This window comes from Spinacia oleracea, chromosome 5 (assembly GCF_020520425.1).
Source record: "Spinacia oleracea cultivar Varoflay chromosome 5, BTI_SOV_V1, whole genome shotgun sequence".
Classification (NCBI taxonomy): Eukaryota; Viridiplantae; Streptophyta; class Magnoliopsida; order Caryophyllales; family Amaranthaceae; genus Spinacia; species Spinacia oleracea.
This window is the reverse complement of record NC_079491.1, coordinates 89,915,073-89,938,840: the sequence shown is the minus strand read 5'-3', so window position 1 is coordinate 89,938,840 and position 23,768 is coordinate 89,915,073. Positions and strand designations below refer to the sequence as shown.

General features: G+C 33.3%; 1 long non-coding RNA gene across 17 annotated transcripts; it reads right to left on the bottom strand.

The window, feature by feature from the left end:
- Positions 1-1,596: 1,596 nt before the first annotated feature.
- LOC110786166 (uncharacterized) lies at positions 1,597-17,991 on the bottom strand. 17 transcript variants are annotated; one of them, XR_008920739.1, is made up of 13 exons: positions 17,760-17,991; positions 17,384-17,467; positions 11,782-15,067; positions 8,620-8,736; positions 8,303-8,433; positions 7,888-8,156; positions 5,686-5,779; positions 4,995-5,503; positions 4,646-4,864; positions 4,404-4,475; positions 4,218-4,329; positions 2,724-3,239; positions 1,597-2,105 (listed from the first exon to the last, which is right to left on the bottom strand). It is a non-coding gene; the product is annotated as an uncharacterized lncRNA (long non-coding RNA). The 17 variants fall into 17 exon arrangements; XR_008920736.1 differs by having other exon boundaries at positions 5,686-8,156; positions 17,760-17,989; XR_008920734.1 differs by having other exon boundaries at positions 4,995-5,779; positions 17,760-17,989.
- Positions 17,992-23,768: the final 5,777 nt, after the last annotated feature.

Below are 23,768 nucleotides of genomic sequence, written 5' to 3'. Positions count from 1 at the left end.
TTTGTATTAGATTACAAAAGGTCTTGCATGCACAAGGTGTACAATAAATTTATTGTGCACCGATATAACTTTTACCCAGTTTTCTCTAACTTTTTACTCAGTTTTCTCTAACATTTATATTATTAAAAAAAAAGTCAATAGATATACATTTTAAAATGTTGAATGATTAATTTTATACATTATTAGTGATTTTGAAGAAATGTTTTTGATTAAAATGAAAACTTTTATCATTAAAAACTAGATAACTTTTACATATATAAGGGTAACTTTTAAGCATTTTACGTCAACTTTAATTTCGGTGTACAATATTTATCGTACACCCCATGTAAATAAGAGTTTGTGATTAGATTATGATTTTGGATTGAATTTAGAAGTATATTAGATTAGATTAGTTTTTTGATTTTGAATAGAATTTCATTTTAAATTTATTTTTCAATTATTAGAGTGTTTGATTTTGGATGAAATTGTATATTCGGGTACTTGTTGCTCTTATATGATACCTGTAACCGTTCCCTACTCCTGAACTTTCAATTAGATACCAGAACCGATAACCATATCGGTTCAAGTACCCACTTATTCAGATCGGGATCCGATTGTCTTTTTTTCAGATAGTTTTGTGCAGTCCTACAAATGAAGATGATGTCATAGCGATTATCCAATGCCCTAGAGCTTCATAACATTTAATTTCCGTTTTGAAAGGGTACTTTTTTATTAGGAAATATAAATTGATGTACAACTTTAGTCGTGTATGGATAATTTTGCCAGGTGTACCATCAAATTTAGAGATTCGTTGATGGAATAGCTAGGATCCTAAAATTGGTTACACTATGAGTGATTATTGTTCTTGCATTCAGAAGAAATCTTGCAGCTTCATATAGTCAAGTACTCCCTTCGTTCTAAAAAGATTGTCCCATATTCCTTTCTAGGGTGTTCTCAATATTTTCCCCATACCTTCAATGGAGCAAACTTCTAGGAACAGAGGGAGTATTTGGATAACATTGCCATTGATACAAGACTTAATTGCCACGAGACCGGTCTATAAATGGTGAAATTATGAAATCTGAGTACAAAGGGCCTTATGCTGTTCTTTGATACAATGATACTGTATGTTATATTTGTTGTTCTTGAGTTTATATTGCACAATCTGTTAGACAATGACTTACAGTCATCTATCCTGTACACTAATGTGATTATTATTATCAGAGTGCTTCAAAATCCTTCAAAATCCTGAGAGTTTCTTGTATTTTGTTCTGTAGACTATTTCAGAACCAGACGCAACCATTTCAGGAGGCTAAGTCACTGGCAGGCTCTTCTCCCAGTGCCATGAGTGTCCCGTCGGAGCAAGTCCGACCACATGACGAGAAGATTTCTCAAGGACCTTTGGACGGCTTTGGCAAAGCCGAAATGTCAATAATTCAGTTTGTTATACCAATTGTGATTAATGCTAATATCAATATGACAAATTTTTTGATACTTTAATAAACTAGTTGTTGGATCGTGCGCTAGCACGCACGATCCCTCAAGGTATAAAAATTTATTCTGTACCAATACACGTAAAAAAACGGGCGTTTACAAATTTAGGATAAATGCTAGAGAAACAATGCAAAAGTTCAATTTGCATGTAATTGATAATATGAATTTCAAGTACGTTTACAATATAGGTGCCATTATTATCGTAGCATCCACAAACAAAATTAAAAATTAAACTCTCCACAATTGTTATTGTAACATGCAACATAAGAGACGTAAAATTTCTTAGTACACGTTTACAATATAGGTGTCGTCATTGATATTGAAGCATCGTTCCACAATTCCAGTACTCGGATGAAATATCTAAATCATAATGTCTGATGGGGTTTGAGTCACTAAAGTATCCATATATCTTCGTTGTTCATTCTTTCAACAAGTGAGTTCCTTATATATGGGTGCGCAATGGGGCTATCTGGTTTTCCATTCATACTTAATCCTGGTCAAGTAAGTTGCCACTTGTGAATTGGGATTGCTCAAGTTATCTTCTTGCATGCAGAATATCTACCTCTGATCCTTGACAGGATGCTGAAAGCCAAGTTTCCATAAACTTTGGAATATGCTTCAAGAATCGATGCCTAATATCATGTGTAAAAATGACATATTAGGAGCCCAATATAAGACGCTAAATAATGTTCTTAATGACTTTATTCATGAAGGTATAGACAGAAACAAAAAGTCAGTAGTCAGATTAATTTAAAGTAAAAAAAATTCTAGAAACATACGTTTTCTGCCATGCATGTTGCAAGAACACCACATAAATGTATCATTTTTCATTTCTACATTATGAGTTTCAATCATTTTATTTCTGAAAACTCTTCGAAACTTAAAAAAAAATCTGTTGCACGTATTTGCTTTTGTCGGTCACTCTTTCAGTAAACAAAATGTATCTAAACTAATAATATGCAATGTAACTCAGTAACAACAATACTTCATATACTATCATACCTAATTATCTATCATATTTGAAATTGTGTAAAATTCTGTTTCCTACTTCTCGAAAAGCCATTTCCTAATTTCCAAGGCATAGTAGCCCTTATTCGGTTTCTGTTTCTGAACAACATAGTTACTCATTTTAAGATATTTCTTGGTAAAGAATAAACTACGTGAAAGAACATACTTTGAAAACACAACTCTTATTGATCATTACATGTATCAAATCATTAGAAGTCACTATATCTAGTTATAGTACTAACCTTGCCAAACTATATTCCCCTGACATTAAGGAATGTGTGAGGAAGGTACAGACACCTCATCTTCAACTGACACAGAAGTGCATCTACTGAAAACAACAGTGCTTACGCCTTACCAACCTCGGGTGTTAGCTCCTTCATAAAGGGCCAAGAGGTTCGGACATGAGTCTTGATGCGAATGACTTGTTGTTTGATTCTTTCTCTCTATGCTAGTGCTGCAGCCTCTAGCTTATTGATAATGTCAAGGGCCTCATTTTCAGATCTCAATTCAGGTAGTTAATGATTTCTGATGCTGAACTTGGCCCTGAGGCTATGAGTTTAAACAAATCTTCCCCCAGACAATCCCTTATAGTCTGTAATGCACCCACACTGATTGAGTTAACTTAACTTATTGACGATTATGAAATTCTAATGAAAATATTGTGCCCCTTATCACAAAATAATACTACTTGTATGACATTGCATAATCATTTCGTTCCAGGTTGCATTCCCCACTCCACCTCCTTTCCTGAAAAATACCTGGTTCTGAAAATCCTTTCCTAATTAAGATAGTCGAAGGTGAAAATAAGAGGTAGATAATAATAACACCTAAAATAAAAGATTAAAACTCACATACTAAGATATGCCTCATGTCAATGTTGGACAAAGTGGTTGATCCGTTAAACTTGTAACTACATAGTGATTTCCGTTATAAGACTCATCTTGCCGCTTAAGCTTTAATGGCATCCTACCTTTTCCAGCTAAAATTCTTTGACATCGATTTCTTATGAACCAGGAACCACCAAAAGGTGGGAAAGTTTAGGCGCTCCGAATACCAAAGGTTTCATATTAAAGACGAAACAACATAATAAAACTGAATAGGCATCTAATCACTACAACTTGACCTTGATATTGATTTGATCTTTATATAGTTTTCAAATGCATCTAATTAACACTCGCTGGAAATGAAAAATTATCAATTAGCAAATTATCAACTACTATTGAGTGTAGTTATAGACAATATCAATGTTAATTTCCAAATATATATAGAAGAAAATAGACACTCCCTGTCTTTTCCCCTCACTCTCCTAATCCCTCAATAGGAACCACAGGTCACCGAAGTTGAAGTTTTTCAAACATGGACTGGCCTGATCACCCTCATTCTCGACCTAGTTTAGCAATTGAAGGGTAATACTCAATAGAGATAGAAAACCAATTGAGTAAATTTGAGTAGGTAATTAATCAAGACTGCCTATGCAAAATAGCTAGCAAAAATCTACATAGCACCTTTTCAGCAATTCACTCACTATAATCCCTTAACATGTAGTTGTATATCCGGACCACATGAAACTTGCAACAAAAGATACATGTCTACATTAGGGACTTCCTTAAAATAAGGGCGAAATGATAAAATCAGATTGATATTGTCAAATTTGCCTCACTTTCTCCAAACCACATGGTCAGCAACTCTGATCCCTTCACGTTGATGAAGTTGTCTTGACATTCATTAACAATTACCTTTGCAAGCAATGTTTTACTTTAATGGGTGCTCCACAGGGTATTGCACAGTCTTCCAACAACGCCAAAATTTAGTACGTGTATCAACTTGAAAAAGGGTGTAAGAGGGCTCCTGATAAACCAAAACATCTAGAAATAATTTTCATCTAGAATAACGAAAATGAAATTACTTTAAGAAAGACATACCTCTTGAAACTCTCTTTTGACAGTTTCCAATCCACCAATATCTTCCCATGAAACATTAGGAACCTCCACAAACTGCCAACCAAAGTAATCAAAATTTAAGATATCAGAAATAACTGCCGTAGAATCAAGAAATATAAGATAAAAGAAATATTTCCCATCAGTATTGTAGTCCTCTTTAGATAAATAAACTGTAATGGAAATAGTACGAGTATAATTTCATAAAACTCGGAGCAGAAACTTACTGCTTCACGCAGGGCTGATGGGTTGGAAGATCCCAGGGCTGTTTGGAAGTGTTCATTCATGACAGCCATAGAATTTTAACACCTCAACATCAATTGTCTCATCTTCTAAGTCAATGACATCCATTTTCTCCCTAATACACTGAAGAGCTCTTTCTGTGCAAAGAGCAGCAAGATCTGCACTTACATAATCATGAGTTTTGATACTTTTTCAAGATCAACCTGAAAAAATTGGGAAAAAATAATAATAAGTTGATGTGAATGTGATGAACTACTCCAGTACATATAAGTATATAACTCAGTAGCAGCCTAAAACATCAGGAAGAAAATAAAATAAAATGGCACAACTTACATCTTCTGCAAGTTTCATATTCTTGGTATGGATGTCGAGAACTTCCAACCTCCCAATGTCCGATCTCACGATCAAATCTCCCAAATCTTCTAAGAGCAGGATCAATACTAATAGGCCGGTTGGTGGCACCCATGACAATGACATGAGCACGGCTCTTAAGACCATCCATCAAAGTTAGCAATTGAGAAACGAGTCGCCTTTCAACTTCACCTTTTGTCTTATCTCTCTTAGGAGCAATGGAATCAATCTCATCAATGAAAATGATAGAAGGGGCATTCTTCTCAGCTTCTTCGAATACCTTCCCCAAATTGCTTTCACTTCTCCAGCCATTTTTGACATGATCTCTGGCCCATTAATCAAGAAGAAGACGCTCCAGTTTCATTAGCAACATCTTTGGTGATAAGAGTTTTTCCAGTGACCACTAATATGTCACAAATTACCAGTTGAAAGTCCCTCATCATGTGACCTCCTTAATCATGAGCCTCCACCCGCGTTGCAACTTGCAAGTACTTGGAACAAAGGAATTATAAATTAGCTGTGACACATGCCTAATAACTGCTTTGCAAAATATGATAGTATTCACTATCCAGCTATTCAATTTATCCAGTCCATTAAGCTTCTATATATGTGGAACTGTATGAGTGATATCTTTGTCCCGTTAGCTATTGCAGAGCGTAATTGTAGAAGTTACCTTGTCATCAGTAACTTTTCAACCACTTTTCAATCACCAAATAAGTGAGCTCTCTTAGCCCCGCCTTCCTTTTCTCTCTCTCTTATGTAAGCACCTTTTACTTTTCACATGAAAATCATTAAGAAACTATAATCTGTCAATTTATGTACTTCCTCTGTTCTTTTTAAAATGACACAATTATTTAGGCACGTTTGCCAATGCACGATTTCAAACCTTAATATCTCCAATTATAGATAAGAAAAATTATAAAAATTTGATATTTAAAAAATATTTACCGAGACGAATCCAACAAGACCCCACACGACTATGTTTTTTCTTAAGTACAAACCACAACAGGAAGTCAAAGGAACTTATGTGAATAGTGTCCAAAATCCAATTGTGTCATGTAAATAAGAACGGAGGAAGTATGTAACTGCACGGTGTAAATACGTCACGTAACAAGTGCATTTATATAATTCATTGAAGAGTTAAAAGTAGTAATAATGTTTAGTGGCTGTAAATACTTGAAAGAAATACTACAATTCACGAACATAACCCACATGATCTCTCTCAGACTTTACAAATCATGAGAACTACTGCTATCTTTACCATCCTATATAAGACCTAGCTGCCCACTCTTCCCATCTCATATTTTTCATTGTTTCCCCTCTCAAAACCCCAATTCTTTTTTCATAATCAATTCCTTCAAGCTAAAACCACGTAGTCTAATGAGGTCACAAGATTGGAATATGCAGTTCATTCATACCCCTACTTTTCGGGTATGGCGATACAAAATGAAGACCTTCTCCTGACTAATTTGTAAGGAATATAATTTTTTTTCTTTAATAATGAGAAGTAAATTTATAGGCACATTGCAGCAACAAAGTTCTAAAGAAAACAAAGGGAAAAAAAAAATCAAATCCTGAAATAGAATAAAAGAAAGCTCAAGATCCATAGAACACGAATCAAACTACTATTGAAGTGCACCAAAAACTAATCATATGTTATATTCCAGGGAAAGGCATTCCATGATTAGTTTTCAAAATAAAACAGGAAGAATTATTGGAACATCATGATTACCATCATTGTTACAAAAATTTCAGGGAAGTGCAACCTAGTTTCAGGATCATTGAAAATGTACACCAGAAACAAGATGACCTTTCCAAATAAGCAATCAGCTAAAGGTTGCTAAATGGAGAATATATTTTAGGTTCTTTTTTGGTTCTGAATGGAGAATATATTCATAGTTGGAACAAAACAACTTGCATTTCAGTCGCCCACATTACTCAAATCAATCTATATTGTAGGGTAAGAATCTTATGATTCAAAATTGTACATAGAACATGAGACAAGATCTATGCATACAAAAAATTGACTGAAGAAACAGAAACAAGTACAGAAAAAGGCTTTCAATCAACTCTTACAAGTGTGTAAAGTCTGCAAACTGCACATAACTTACATTAAGAAGATATATGAATGAGAATTGAGATAATCTACAGAAAATACTCCTCCGATAAGAATAAATTTTACATCTCCACTATATCAATGTAATATTTTCCTTTGAATTCCTTGCTAAGAACACAGAAAGTTGCTAGTTTGGAAGGCTTAAAATAGGAAAGTGGCCTATTGAATAGGGGCACAGGGAGTGCCAAAGGTGGTCATTTGAAACAGTCTAATACTCATCATAGTAGCAACTATTAAAACATGGAACATTCAGAGCTGGGATGCTAGACACCTGAAGTAAAGATAGAAGAACTAAAGAAAGTTTGTTGCAGACTATTCAAAATACGATGGCAACTTGAATGCAGGCTGGATGATTAAACATAAGAGAACTTCTCAAGTGCTCATACTCATGATTCATGAAGTAGAATGCATAGCATATATTAGTGCTGAGAACACTTATTCTGTATCACAATGCTGAAAGTCTGAAACAACAAATTACTGAGTGAAAACGCTTTCAATCCATGGTAGTGGATTTCAACAATCTCAACCATTTAACGATCATACAATTATTAATTTAAGAACAATCTCATACCTTGAAATGTCAAGCCTACTCAAACAAGTACATCGTAGCTAAAAGATTGCATAGATTTCTTCAGTAAAATGGCATAAAAAGAACAACAATTCCAAAATCAGAATCGACCCAGATACTCAAATATTCAAAATCCACTTCAAATTTTCCCCAAAGAACACAGATATTACAAAGATAAGTTCAGAAATAACCTCAAGATTACGGCCCTGAAGGATGAGTTTGACAGAAGAAAGAGGGCCATCCATGATAGACAAAAAATATTAGGTTTGTTTCTGCTGATTTGAACACTCTTAACATCAACATTTAGTCCTAAAGAACAAGAATTTGTGAAGGTTGAAAGAAGGGAGGATAGATTAGTGGGTGTTGCTGATAAATTATGGAATTGGGGAGAGAATTTGTCAGATTGAAGCGTGAGTTGCGTTATACCCTAGAAATCACTGAACCATTATAGAATTGAAGCCTGCATACATCAATTACGAATAAATCAACATCTATTTGAATACTCTCATAAATGAACATGACAATTCAAACCACTCATAGCTTGATAACAACCACCAGAATAAACAACCATTGCTAGGGTATGCTTACCGTGCTTAATTACTTTACCTTTTGTATTTGATTTACCATGTGGAAAGGAGCTTGTTTTCATTGATCTTGCGCGGCACCACTTTCTTTAGTGTTCCTTGCTCCCGCTTTCCACTTATCTGGAACTATCACCTTCACTAAGTTCTTTTCACCTGTCAATTCAAAAACTCACCAATTTCTCAACTTCAATTCAGAATTAAGAAATTCATTGGTAGGTAATATACACCAAATAAAAGCATAATACAGATTAACACTTTAATCAAAACCAAATTAAACAACTATATTGAAGAAAAAACTGGTCAATCCGCTAAAACAATTAAAAGTGGTAACAGATTTACGTTTAAGAAGAGGAAGAATCTAGCTATTGAGCTGCCACCGCCAACCGCTACCTTGCTGGAGTGTTGTTGAGAATTGTCGAGCCCCGACCTAAAATCAAATCGATATTGTGATATTTTCTGCAAAAAATCCACGAAAAATGAACATAAATACAATCAACAGATAGAGATGAATACAACAGAACTGTTGTGAAATTAAAATTTTCAAAAAAAAAAAAACCCTAAATCAAACCCTAACTTAGAAGGGTGTTGAAGATGATGTTGAAGACGATTAAAAAACCAGAAGGTTGAAGACGATGAAAATAAATCAGAAGGTTGAAGATGAAGAAGAAAGGTAGGAGGAGAAGCGGAGCTACCAACGCCTTGGGAAGGAGAGAAGAGAAGTTGAGGTTCCCACACTGAAGAGAAAGGAAAAGGAAAGGGCAAACGTAATTCCACAGGGAGAGAGACAAACAGCAATGTAAGAGGCTAATGGAGAAAGACGTAAATACCCTATTATTAAGGAAAAGACAAAAAAATATCATAAAGGATTTGGGGGGTACTAGGATGCTCGGACTCGGGTACGGGTGTCCAACTCGGGTACGGGTCCAAGGATCGGACTCGAACTTTTTTAAAATCAAGGACTCGGGGACACGTTTTAGAAGTGTCCAAAATTCAGATACGGACTCGGTGGACATGACAACCATTCAAAAATATTAATTTTATTTATTTAAATATTTATAATGACCGGATAATAAATATTAACAGAAAGTATTTTTGTGATTAAAATAAAATTTAAAAAGTAAATGTTCTGAAAATTGAAAACTTGAAACTATAAATTAAAAATCACGTGATATCATTCCCAAGATAAGAAAGTGGGTCAAAAGAATATCAAAAGTTAATAAAAATAAAGATAAAGAAATAAAATACTGACATGTTGTCCCACTTGAGTACTTATTTAATTATTCCCCAATATTTTACTTTTTCACGTTATTTAATTTACTTTCAGTTGCTGACAGTTGTCCCCCACCTTCCTCCTTCCCCAGTTCCCCACACCTGCTTACTTTCAAAAAAAAAAAAAGCATCGACTTTCATGGAGTTCGTTTCCATGGAGGTCGTTGCATTCTGCAACATGCAAGAGCATCAAACCAGCCGGCAAATATTCCTAGTGACTCGCATTTCTCAGGCGACCGGAAGCCCCAAGTTCTCGGCCTCCATATCCCTAATTCGAGGCCTCTATTTTCAGATCTGATTTTCAAAACCCTAAAAGACGAGTCCATTTTCCCCAAGGCGAGTCCGGTCCGGATTCCGTGTCCGCACCCGCGTCGTGTCGTGTCGACACCGGTACGGCGGGGTGCTGGGACGAGTCCGAGCATCATAGGGGGGGTATATTGGTAATACCGCTGTTACAGGAATAGCAATCAATGTTCAAAGCTTTATATGTGTTAGAATTTAGCGAATGTAAGACAAATCAACTCCATTAAAACTGAGAAGTTACAAAGGATTTTCATGGTTTGTTTATGAAAAATATAAAGAGAGAAAAATGAGGGATATTTTAAGGAGTTATTGGATTGTATTTGGGAAGTTAAACATCACTTTCTTTTGCAATTTCTTCCCGTGACTAATTTAATCCATTTAGTGACTATGCCTACTTTTATATTAAAAGTCGACCGTCTCTTTTAATAATTTTTGTTATTACTCCACTTAATAAGTGGCCTTTTTTTTTACTACTCCACTTAATTAGGGGCCACGTAATTGAGTAGAGTAGTAAAAGACCACTATTTATAATAAGGAATTGAACTAGTGTGTTGGTATCTTGCTCAATGCATTGCCATGTTAAATAAGAAATTGAACTAGTGTGTTGGTATCTTGCTCAATGCATCGCCAGCTACTTTGTTGTTGAGGGAGTGTATTTTTGTTCAATTAAAGTAGGTCAAATTGTCAATTCCAAAAAAAAAAAAAAAAATTAGGCCAAACTAATTACAAATTAGGATGATATGATGTGATGCCTACAAAGTGTGATGGATGAAAGACATGTTTAATACGGAATTCACTCACGTACACCATTATAAATAGTGGCCTTTTACTACTCCACTTAATTAGTGGCCTTTTTTTTACTACTCCACTATAAATAGTGGCTTTTTACTCTCAACAAATTAAACACCACTTAGGCCCTGTTTCCTTGGACTGAACTGAACTGAATGGTTCTGAGCTAAACTGAATGGTTCTGAGCTAAACTGAATGGTACTGAACTGAACTGAATGGTTCTAAGCTAAACTGAATGGTTCTAAGCTAAACTGAATGGTTATGAGCTAAACTGAATGGTACTGAACTGAACTAAACTGAATGGTTCTGAACTGAATTGACTTTTAGAGAGATATAGAGTTTAATAGTAACTTTTGGGTTCTGAACTGAATGGTTCTGAACTAAAATGAATTGACTGGCTTTGCTTATAAGTTGAAAGAAACAGTGTCTTACTCTTATCGATCTCAATCTCTCATAAAATTTCCCTCTAGCTTCCAACTATATTTTACTTAATTAATTTCAATCAACATGAGTTATTACAAGCCATCTTTTGTGCTACTACTAGTTACATTTATCGCTATTATAAGTTTTCTTCACTCTACTATTTATTTACTTTGCAATTAGGATATTAATTAATAATAATAACGATCGTATTTTAAAATGTATCTAGTAGGATTTCATAACTTAATATGATTTGATATTTATACTTATATAAATGCAACTTGTATAGATATACCAAAATCAAAGACGACTTCAATTCTTTTACAACACAATATTACCCGATCAAATTGATTTATTACGTTTGATATTGATAATTATTTTACATTTCAATTGTCTTTGTGATATACCAAAATTTAACTCGATGCATATCAAGAACTCGTCATGCTACCCCTAATCATATACATGTTATTTTATGTAATTTTTTCATGCTTTTGATATTGGAAATTCTCTTATCTTTTCCCACTTAATTCAAATGTATGGCCCAAAAACACTTATCAAAAAGTCGTGGTGTTTAAGATTTGACCAAGGTCCTCCTCCAAATTATACGTTCAATTTTAAAGAAATTGTATTAACCTACATACATTTCCATTCAAGATTTGCAATTTGCAATTATGTTTTGGACTTTAAATTTCTTTGCTACGTTACTATTTAATTACTTACCGCTATTTCTCATAACATATATTTATCATTTATCCGTTTGAATTTCTTTTTGTAACAGTTGGCTATCCCACTTAGCAATGGAGCTCCGTCACCTGAAGAAATATATCGGAAAACTAAAGTAGGCGATATCCCTATGTCAAAACCTTTGAAAGATAGCTTGCATCTAGGTAAACTTTTGAATCAAATTAAATCTATTATAGTCTCGAGTATCTGACAAAGTAACTCATAATTTCACTTCTTGTTATCCTTTTTGTTTATGTACAAGTAGTAATTACAAATAAATAATACTCCCTCCGTATTTATTTAAGGGATACACTTTCCTTTTCCGGCCGTATTTATTTAAGAGATACAATTGCCATTTTTAGTAACTTATCAACCCCACCATCTAATTAAATAATACATCTAATTTACCCTATGACCCACCATCCTATTAAACATAATTTCATAAACCCACCTCACCTCCAACCCCACCAAAAAGACATGGTCCCCACTTATTTACTTATTAAAATATCTACCCAACCCATTTGCTTTATTATTTTATTTCATTCAATTCTTTTTCTTAATACCCGTACCCGGCCAAATGTATCTCTTAAATAAATACGGAGGGAGTATTGGTGTGACTTTTGTATACTTTATGAAATTTTGACTTTTCGATTTTTGAACTCACCTAAAAAAGGTTTTTTTTAAAAAAAAAAAAAATTACTCTAGAATTTATTTCTCTAAATCTAATTTTTAGTCAAATTTAACATAGACTATTCTGTCCACTGTACTACAAACTCTAATTTTATTTTGTCCTCTTTTGTAAGACCAATAGAAAGATTTGTGAAACTCAACTCGAATACACATGAAACCCTATTGTATGTTTGGGGAGGACAAGTTAAAAAATTCAAATTCCGCAAGATGTTCGAGTGGTATATTTCAAAGATGATATATTGTCAAAAGTCGGAGTTAAAATGAAGTTGCACTTCAAGAAAATCAATAATTAAGCCAAGTTTTTGCCGTTGCATGTTGCGAAAATAATGTATACTACATCGGACAAATTTCAAGTGATCCTAAATCCATTTTAGCTCAAGATATTGAGTTGATGATGAAAAAATGTGAAGAAAAAGGTGTCAAAGGTGAGATAAGAAATTGTGTTAATTCATTGGAATGTATGGTTGACTATGTTACGTCACTATTATATTTTGGAAAAAAAAAGTTGGTCGTGGCATCCACGGAGAAGGATTATGGTATCATTTTGGAATACACTATTCAAAAAGTACAACTATTAGGAAGTCACAGTGTGGTGTGTCATAAAATAAGGAATCCATTTGTTGTGTTTCTTTGTAATATCATAAAGAATATTGATTTATACAATGTTTCTTTGGTTCGCACTAACAGGAAGCAAACGACGGCATTTGCAATTTGTCATAAGGACACTTCTTTTTGGAATCCAAGACATTATGCCTTAGAGTTTATTAACACCAAGCCGGGTGGGAAGACTACATATCTTTTTGTTTGTGCAGAAACAACAGTTTGGTATAGGCTGCCAAAAAATAAAGGCGAGGAATAAGAAGTGTGTCTTAAGCATAAACACCAAGCTGGGTGAGAAACATATATGTCATTGTGTTTGTGTAGAAGCTCTACATATGATATACTTCCTCCAATTTTTAATAATTGCAACGTTTATGATTTCTACACTATTCACAATATTATAATTTGACCATTATTGGTGATTTATACGTAAGATAAAACAAAGTCATTTGGGATCTTTTTAGATTCGTCTTAGTGTATTATCAAAATATTAACTTTTTATAATTTTTGCTTAAAAAGAATTAAATATCAAAGTTGTGCTTTGACATGTGTGAAAGTAACAAACGTTGCGAGTAAAAATGAACGGAAGAAGTAATAAATATGAATTATTTATGTTAATGAAAAAAAAGGGATTATACACATCATATATAATATATAATAAGCACTACATATCATATATAATAAATAAGAATTATTATACGATATGTAGAGCTTCAACATAAACAAAATGACATATATGATTCTCACCCAGCTTGGTGTTTATACTTAAAACACAATTCTTATTCCTCGCCTTTATTTTTTGGCAGCCTATACCAAACTATTGCTTCTGCACAGACAAAATGACATATAGGCTTTCACCCGGCTTGGTCTTAAGAAACTCAAATGGATAATGTCTTGGATTCCAAAAAGAAGTGTCCTTATGACAAATTGCAAATGCCGCCGTTTGCTTTCCGTTAGCGCGAACCAAATAAACATTGTATAAATCAATATTCTTTATGCTATGACAAAAAAACACAGCAAATGAATTCCTTATTTTATGTCACACCATACTGTGACTTCATAAAAGTTGTACTTTTTGAATAGTGTATTCCAAAAGGATACCATAATTCTCCTCCGTGGACGCCACGACCAACTTTTTTTCCCCAAAATTTAATAGTGACGTAACAACAATACCTTCCAATGAATTAGCACAATTCCTTATCTCACCTTTGACACCTTTTTCTTCACAATTTTTCATCATCAACTTAATATATCTTGAGCTAAAATGGATTAAGGATCCACAGAAAGAAGATTTAGGATCACTTGAAATTTGTCCGATGTAATAGACATTATTTTCGCAACATGCAACGGCAAAAACTTGCTTCATTATTGATTTTTCTTGAAGTGCAACTTCATTTTAACTCCGACTTTTGACAATATATCATCTTTGAAATATATCACTCGACCATCTTGCGGAATTTGAGTTTTTTTAACTTGTCCTCCCCAAACATACAAACATACAATAGGGCTTCATGTGTACCAAAATCCTGCTTGTAATTCAAGTTGAGTTTCACAACTCTTTCTATTGGTCTTACAAAAGAGAACAAAATAAAATTAAAGTTTGTAATACACTGGACAAAATAGTCTATGTTTAGTTTGACTAAAATTTAGATTTAGAAAAATATATTATATAGTAATTTTTTTTTAAAATAAAAAACCTTTTTTAGGTGAGTTCAAAAATCAAAAAGTCAAAATTTCAAAAGTATAAAAAAGTCACACCAATATTATTCATAAAAATATTTATTTGTAATTACTACTTGTACATAAACAAAAAAGATAACAAGAAGTGAAACTATGAGTTACTTTGTGAGACTATGATAGATTTAATTTGATTCAAAAGTTTACCCAGATGCAAGCTATCTTTCAAAGGTTTTGAAATACGGATATCGCCTACTTTAGTTTTCCAATATATTTCTTCAGGTGACGGAGCTCCATTGCTAAGTGGGATAGCCAACTGCTACAAAAAGAAAATTCAAACGGATAAATGATAAATATATGTTATGATAAATATATGTTATGAGAAATAGCGGTAAGTAATTAAATAGTAACGTAGCAAAGAAATTTAAAGTCCAAAACATAATTGCAAATTGCAAATCTTGAATGGAAAAGTATGTAGTTAATACAATTTCTTTAAAATTGAACGTATAATTTGGAGGACCTTGGTCAAATCTTAAACAGCACGACTTCTTCATAAGTGTTTTTGGGCCATACATTTGAATTAAGTGGGACAAGATAAGAGAATTTCCAATATCAAAAGCATGAAAAAGTTACATAAAAGAACATGTATATGATTAGGGGTAGCATGGCGAGTTCTTGATATGAATCGAGTTAAAGTTTGGTATATCACAAAAACAATTGAAAGGTAAAACAATTATCAATATCAAACGTAATTAATCAATTTGATCGGGTAATGTTGTGTTGTAAAAGAATTGAAGTCGTCTTTGATTTTGGTATATCTATACAAGTTGCATTTATATAAGTATAAATATCAAATCATATTAAGTTATGAAATCCTACTAGATACATTTTAAAATATGATCGTTATTATTATTAATTAATATCCTAATTGCAAAGTAAATAAATAGTAGAGTGAAGAAAACTTAAAATAGCGATAAATGTAACTAGCAGTAGCACAAAAGATGGCTTGTAATAACTCATGTTGATTGAAATTAATTAAGTAAAATATAGTTGGAAGCTAGAGGGAAAGTTTATGAGAGATGAGAGATTGAGATCCATAAGAGTAAGACCCTGTTTCTTTCAACTTATAAGCAAAGCTATTCAATTCAGTTTAGTTCAGAAACATTCAGTTCACTTCAGTTGAGAACCCAAAAGTTATTATTAAACTCTATCTCTCTCTAAAAGTCAATTCAGTTCAGAACCATTCAGTTTAGTGCAGTACCATTCAGTTTAGTTCAGAACCATTTAGTTCAGAATCCATTCAGTCCAAGGAAACGGGGCCTAAGTGGTGTTTAATTTGTTGAGAGTAAAGGCCACTATTTATAGTGGAGTAGTAAAAAAAGGCCACTAATTAAGTGGAGATAGTGGTTACGTGAGTGAATTCCGTATTAAACATGTCTTTCATCCATCACACTTTGTAGGCATCACATGATTTCATCCTAATTTGTAATTAGTTTGGCCTAATTTATTTATTTTTTGGAATTGACAATTTGGCCTACTTTAATTGAACAAAAAATACACTCCCTCAACAACAAAGTAGTTGGTGATGCATTGAGCAAGATACCAACACGCTAGTTCAATTGCTTATTATAAATAGTAGTCTTTTACTACTCTACCCAATTAAGTGGTCACTAATTAAGTGGAGTAGTAAAAAAAAATGCCACTTATAGTGGAGTAATAACAAAAATTATTAAAAGAGATAGTCTACTTTTAATATAAAAGTAGACATAGTCACTAAATGGATTAAATTAGTCATGGGAAGAAATTGCAAAAGAAAGTGATGTTTAACTTCCCAAATACAACAAATAACTCCTTAAAATATCCCTAATTTTTCTCCGTTTATACTATGACTATTTTTCATAAACAAACTATGAAAATCCTTTATAACTTCTCAGTTTTAATGGAGTTGATTTGTCTTAGTATCAAAAGATTTTGTCATATTGATATTGGCGTCAATCACAATTGGTATAACAAACAGTAATTCACTACAACCTGCAATTCTGATATGAAAAACTATCAGCTGCGTTTTATGTATTAGACTTTGTTCTCTTCTCCTTATTCTTATTACTTATTCTTCTTAAAATCAAACAAGATAAGAAAAATTCATACCAGAAAACTTCAGACTAATTCAGACCGGACCAGGTGAAGACTGAAGAGAACAAAGCATCGAGTCCATACAATTTCGTTATTATGCAACATTCTGTAAGTTCATGCTTCTTGTGTCTCAATTATGAGTAATATATATGCTCTCATTAACTCAGGAGAGCAAATCTTGGAGTTTACAGTTCATAGGATGTCACTTTGTTGCATTGTTATGTTTTTTGACCCATCAAAACTGTTGAAGGTTGATTCCATTTGACAGTAATACTTTCAGGTAACCCCATTTCCTAATCCTAAAAGTTCTAAACTCATGAGAATCTAGGACAACTATCTCCAAAAACCTTTGAAGATTCAAATAATGTATAATTCTGTGACTTGGTTATATCGGAAACGGGAAGTAGGAAGATTTTTCCAGCTGCTGCTTTCAATTCAATTTTCCCAGTCTAAGCATAACATAATAGGAGTAAAAATTTGTGCTCGGTTTAACTGTTACCTGTAGTCACGGTGATGTCTCTCCAACAGATTTCCGAAAGCAAAACTTGCATTTGGACATCGTTGACTACCTAAATAAAATTACCTGAATGCAGGAGAAAATAATGTTCACTCGTCGAAATTAAACTAGCAAAAACCCTAAAATTAAAGCTAAATTCCAGAAATTAAACAAAAATTCACCCAATTCAATCAGTAATTCAACAAAACCTAAATGCAGGGATGGAATTTAATAGCCAATTTAATTCAAAATCATCCAATTCAATCAACAATTCAACAAACCCAGAAAGTGGGGGACGAATTCAACCAAAAAATTAAGATCAAACCCAATTAACCAAAATTACTTGATAAAAAAAAAGAAGGAAAGATTGAGGACATACATAGAGGAGTCAGGAGTGTTGTATAATGGATGTATATAGAACAAGAACTTGATCTTCTTCCTCGGTTCTGAAAAATTGGGTACATTCCAATTTCTTAATTGCTCAAATAAACTAATCAAATCGCTGCTGCTCCACCTTCTTCTATGGATTATTTTATAGAAGTGTTACTGGTATGTCTATGGGGGGTTTTTATCGAAGGGTTGGGGTTTTAAGCTTTTGAAAAAAACAAAATTAAATTGGAAAAACTAAAAAAATTGCTTATTGGATTGTTTGGGCGGTCGTTAGGGTGAGTTTATCCCTAGTCTTGAAGTGAGTCTCAAGTCTAAATCTTGGGATAATGTGATAAAATACTACACCAAGTCTTAAAGTGAGTTTTAAAATCCAAGACTCACTCAAGACTCACTTAATACTCCACTTTTTTTTCCTCCAATCAAATCATGCCACATCAACAAACTTAATTTATCTTATTTCACCTAACTAAATTATTGATGGTTTATGGATTATTTTGTTTCATTTGCCTTTAAATTTATGTTCTAGATCTTTTAAATTTAGTACTCCCTCCGTCCCTTAATACTCGCACCGGTCAAACCGGTGCGGAGTTTAAGACATTCGAATTGACTTATTAATTTAATGGGTGTTAGTTGATAATGTGGTATTTTTTTAATATAGTTAGTGGGAAATGTGTAAGAGGTGGAGAGTGGTGAGTGGGGGTGTGAATTTTTAAATGATTTTTGTAGGGAATAGGGGTGTAGGTGGGATTAGTAAGTAAGTGTGAGAAATAATATAATATTGGTATAAATTTCCATTTATAGAAGCGGTACAAGTATTAAGGGACGACCCGAAAAGGAAAATGGTGCGAGTATTAAGGGACGGAGGGAGTATGTTGTATTATTGTTTCTAATTTGTACGGAATATATGTCAATTTCGAAATTAATATTTTCTGCTTTTTTCATTTTTTTTTCAAATTATAAATTACTTTGTTTTAGAGATGATCAACATGGGCCCGGCCCGACCCGGTCCGAAAATTACCGAGTTTGGGCAGAAGATTTCGGCCCGATTCTCGAGCCCGACCCGATTTTTTTAAAAAAAATTGCGTGATTTGAACAACGGAAAACAATAATTTTAGTTATAAATTTGGCCTAACCCGAAATTGGTCCGAAAAGCCCGCTATTTTTGGCCCGAAATAGCGGGTTTTGGGCATACAAAATTGGTCCGAACCTTGGCACTCCCCGCCCCGACCCGGCCCGCCTGTTGATCAGGTCTACTTTGTTTGTATATAAGAAAACATAATATTATTTAGAAAATGTACCCAAAAAAAGATATATACAAAAAATATAATTTTAAGAGTTAGGTGAGTCTGAGATAAGTCTGGGGATAATGTGTAAAAATGGGTTGGGTTTTTTGTGAGTCTGGATAATGAAAAATTTAGTGGAAAACTGATGTGACAGAGTCTGAAGATTGAATGTGAGTTTGGGGAAAAACCCAACCTTACTGAGGCTGACTACATCGCTAGTGGACAGCGAAATAACGAATCATACCCACTCTAAAAAAACAAAAAACAAAATTTGGAAAGATGACTCATCCTTAAATAAGTGTGTAAAAGTGCAGCCCGTCTCTTGTGTGACCGGTCACACCATCAACTTGATGGTGTGACACATTCACATTGAAGATTTGCTAATTTCAGATCAGTAGATGTAAGCTTCTTCTCCAAGATTAACTTGGCATCACTCACATTTTTAAACTCCATATTATTGGTGTTGATGTTTTGACGCAATAATTCCAACACTTGATCATCTGAATGACGACGATCTTGTTCTGTTTTTAATTTCTTGGGGATGGAACGTCTGATGAGCGGATTATAAAAAGAAGTAATTGAAATAATAAAAAGAAGTAATCACTTAGTAACTCTACTAATATTTTCTAAAGCTATTAAAGTAATTACTAGTAATATTACTATTAAAAAAAGTAGCAGATTTAAACTATAGAAGTAACATACCTAAACTAAAAAAGTATTTTCTCTAAAACTATTCCGTATAAAAAAAGTAACATGTCTAAACTATAGAAGTAACATACCTAAACTAAAAAAGTAACATGTCTAAATTATAGAATTAACATACCTAAACTAAAAAAGTACCTCTTCTAAAATTATAAAAAAAAAGTAACATGTCTAAACTATAGAAGTAACATACCTAAACTAAAAAAGTAACATGTCTAAACTATAAAATTAACATACCTAAACTAAAAAAGTACCTCTTCTAAAATTATATAAAAAAAAGTATCATGTCTAAACTATAGAAGTAACATACCTAAACTTAAAAGGTACCTCCCCTAAAACTACTCCGTATAAAAAAAAATAACATGTCTAAACTATAGAATTAACATACCTAAACTAAAAAAGTACCTCCTCTAAAATCATAAAAAAAGTAACATGTCTAAACTATAGAAGTAACATACCTAAACTAAAAAAGTAACATGTCTAAACTATAAAATTAACATACCTAAACTAAAAAAGTACCTCTTCTAAATTTTTTTTTTAAAAAAAGTATCATGTCTAAACTATAGAAGTAACATACCTAAACTTAAAAGGTACCCCTCCTAAAACTCATCCGTATAAACAAAGTAACATGTCTAAACTATAAAAGTAACATACCTAAACTATAAAAGTACCTCCTCTAAAATTATAAAAAAAAAGTATCATGTCTAAACTATAGAAGTAACATACCTAAACCAAAAATGTACCTCCTCTAAAACTACTCCGTATAAAAAAAAGTAACATGTCTAAACTATAAAAGTAACATACCTAAACTAAAAAAGTACCTCCTCTAAAATTTTTAAAAAAGTAACATGTCTAAACTATAGAAGTAACATACCTAAACTTAAAAGGTACCTCCCCTAAAACTACTCCGTATAAAAAAAAAGTAACATGTCTAAACTATAGAAATAACATACCTAAACTAAAAAAGTACCTTCTCTAAAATTATATAAAAAAAAGTAACATGTCTAAACTATAGAAGTGACATACCTAAACTAAAAAGGTACATCCCCTAATACTACTCCGTATAAAAGAAGTAACATGTCTAAACTATATAAGTAACATACCTTAACTAAAAAAGCACCTCACCTAAAACTACTCCGTATAAAAAAAAGTAACATGTCTACTTTTTTTTTTTTTTTTTACAAGTATAGTAAACATATTGTTTCTAGTTTCCTATTCATTATCTCTTTATTGCTTAGTTTACCTTGGTGAGTTCAGTGACATTAGCTAGAAATTAATCCAACGTAACCGAAAATGTTCTTAGGATTATTATATGTTTCAATAAGAACATTTGAAGCTAGATCCAGAAAGAAGTCGGTTTAATTAATGCAGATTATATTAGAGTAGAATTTCAAATGTCCTTTTCAGGAAAAGATGCATGGTGATATAGAAGGGATGGGTGATAGTTTGGTACTCCTGGTCACCTTTCAGGTTGTTTTAATAACCAAGGTCAGTTTATATAGTGTGAACACGTCACACCATCAACTTGATGGTGTAGACGGTCTCATACAAGACTTGAGGGTAAAAGTGTTTCTAACTTGTTATATACTATCAACGGCAATATAAGTATTGTCATTGTTGTATATATATGTTGTCATTGTTTTTAAAATACAGTCATAATCACCCGAAAAAAAGGAAATTATGTATACAACAGTAATGAAATAGAAAAAGTAAAGGGACCACTTAAATAAATGGGTAAAAGTGTTGCATATTAAATGAATGGGTAAAAGTATGTATACAAGTGTTATATAAGTATTGTCATAGTTTGCATAAATATTGTCATTGTAGTATTAGAATACTGTCATTGTTGCATTAGTTACTATCATTGTTGCCGATACTTAGTACTTTGTTTGACTTTTCAACTCATGAAGTGAAAATACCGTTTTACCCCGGGTATGGGGTAATTGTGCCGCTGTCCACCAGTGATGTAGTCAACCTCACTCGTTACTATTAATGATGTCGGTAATAGTATCTTACACTTGAACTTTCGATTAGATATCCGAACCGATAACCATATCGGTTCAGGTACCTAATTTTTCGGATTGAGAATCGGTTTGTCGGATAGTTTTGCTCAGTCTTACCAATGACGATGATATCATAGCAATTATTCAATGTACTAGAGATTCTTATCCTTTAATTTCCAATTTGAAAGGGTAAGATTTTTTTCGAGAATATAAATTGGTGTACAACCTTAGTCGTGTATGGAATAATTCAATTTAAATGGTAGGACACGAGTCAAATTTACCAGGTGTACCTTAAATTACAACACCATCCAATTTAGAGATTCGTCGGTGGAATAGCTAAGAGCCCTAAAATTAGTTACACTATGAGGGGTTATTTTTTTTTTTTAAATGATAGTTTAAGATCTTGAGTAGCAAAATGGAGACTTTTTTGGCCTAAAATAGTCCTACATTCATGAAACTGTAAAGCCATATGTATAAAACCAATTTAAGAGGATGTAAAAAGAATTAATTAAATAAATAAAGTAAGGGATCTCCATTATTGAAGTAATGAATTGGAATTAATAAAGGATTAGGACTTTCTAAAAGTCAAAAGTCCCGTCAAAAAAAAAAAAGTCAAAAGTCAAAGGTTAACACTAGATTATACGGAGTACTATAGAGTATCTAGCTAATTTATAGTGCTACATTAAAACTATAGATTATAATTTTTTTTTATAGTAAGATTATAAATTACTAGGGTGTCAATTCTCAATCCTACCCAATGAACTCGATGGGTTTATCCGACCGTTTAGAATCCGAACCGTTTAGAACCCGCAAGCTAAGATCCGAAATCCGATCCGGTCCGATTATATTCAACCCGAATCCGACCCAACCCGCTAATATTGATCCGATTAAGATCCGAATCCGATAACAGACCGATCCGTGACAATCCGAATCCGTTTAATCCGAACCGAAGCGATCCGTAACCCGTTTATGATCCGATCCGTTTGAACCCGAATCCGTTCCAACCCGAGGAAAATACGTTTAATCCGAACCGTTTTAACCCATGACCCGTTTAATCCGAACCGTTTCAACCCATGACCCGTTTAATCCGAACCAATTCGATTCGAACTCGTTTAACCCAAACCGTTCATGACCCATAAGAGAACATTAATTATGTTGCACTACCAATTAAGCGTATGACTATTAGTGTTACGATGTACTTGTACTTCATTCTCCCTTTATATACTCTTCTCAAATGAAACTTGTAATTGATGTAGATTTAAGGCGTAAAGAACTTTCAAGAACAGATGAAGTATTAAACTAAGTTATATAATATATACTCAATAACTTATATTACTGATCTTAAATTCTTATTACTTTTAAAAGTTAGTTATCGTTTTCGTCTCCTATAAGTCATCGATATTATAATTATATAATTTGGAACCAAATGGACCCGACTCGGATTCCAACCCGCTACCGAATAACCCGATCCGATAATAACCCAAACCGATATGAAGTTGAATTTGATGTAACCCGACTAAATTCGTTTCAATCCGACCTGTATTAGTCCGTTACCCGATTAGTCCGATCCGATATGAATCCGACCTTGTTATAGTCCGGCTAAACCCGTTAACAATCCGTCATGTTCCAATCCAATCCGACCCAACCCGACTGCAATCAGACCCGTTTACAACCCGATCCGATATGAACCAGTGCATAAAAAATCCGACCCGATCCGATCCGTTAAGTTTTCAATCCGATCCGATCCGTTAGCCAAATTAATCCGTTCCAATCCGATCTGTTTCAACCCGAATCCAATGAGTCCGACCCAAACCCGATTCGTTGATCCGATTTGACACCCCTAAAATTACATATGTAAAAATTATCAGGATCGGGATCCCACTTGGGATCGGTGAGGGGGGTAGGATCGATCGGTAGGATCGGATCGTAGGATCGTAAGATCCTACAAATTTGACAAATTGAGCGAGTGAAATGATAGAAGGTGACTAGTACATGATTTTCTAATAAAAA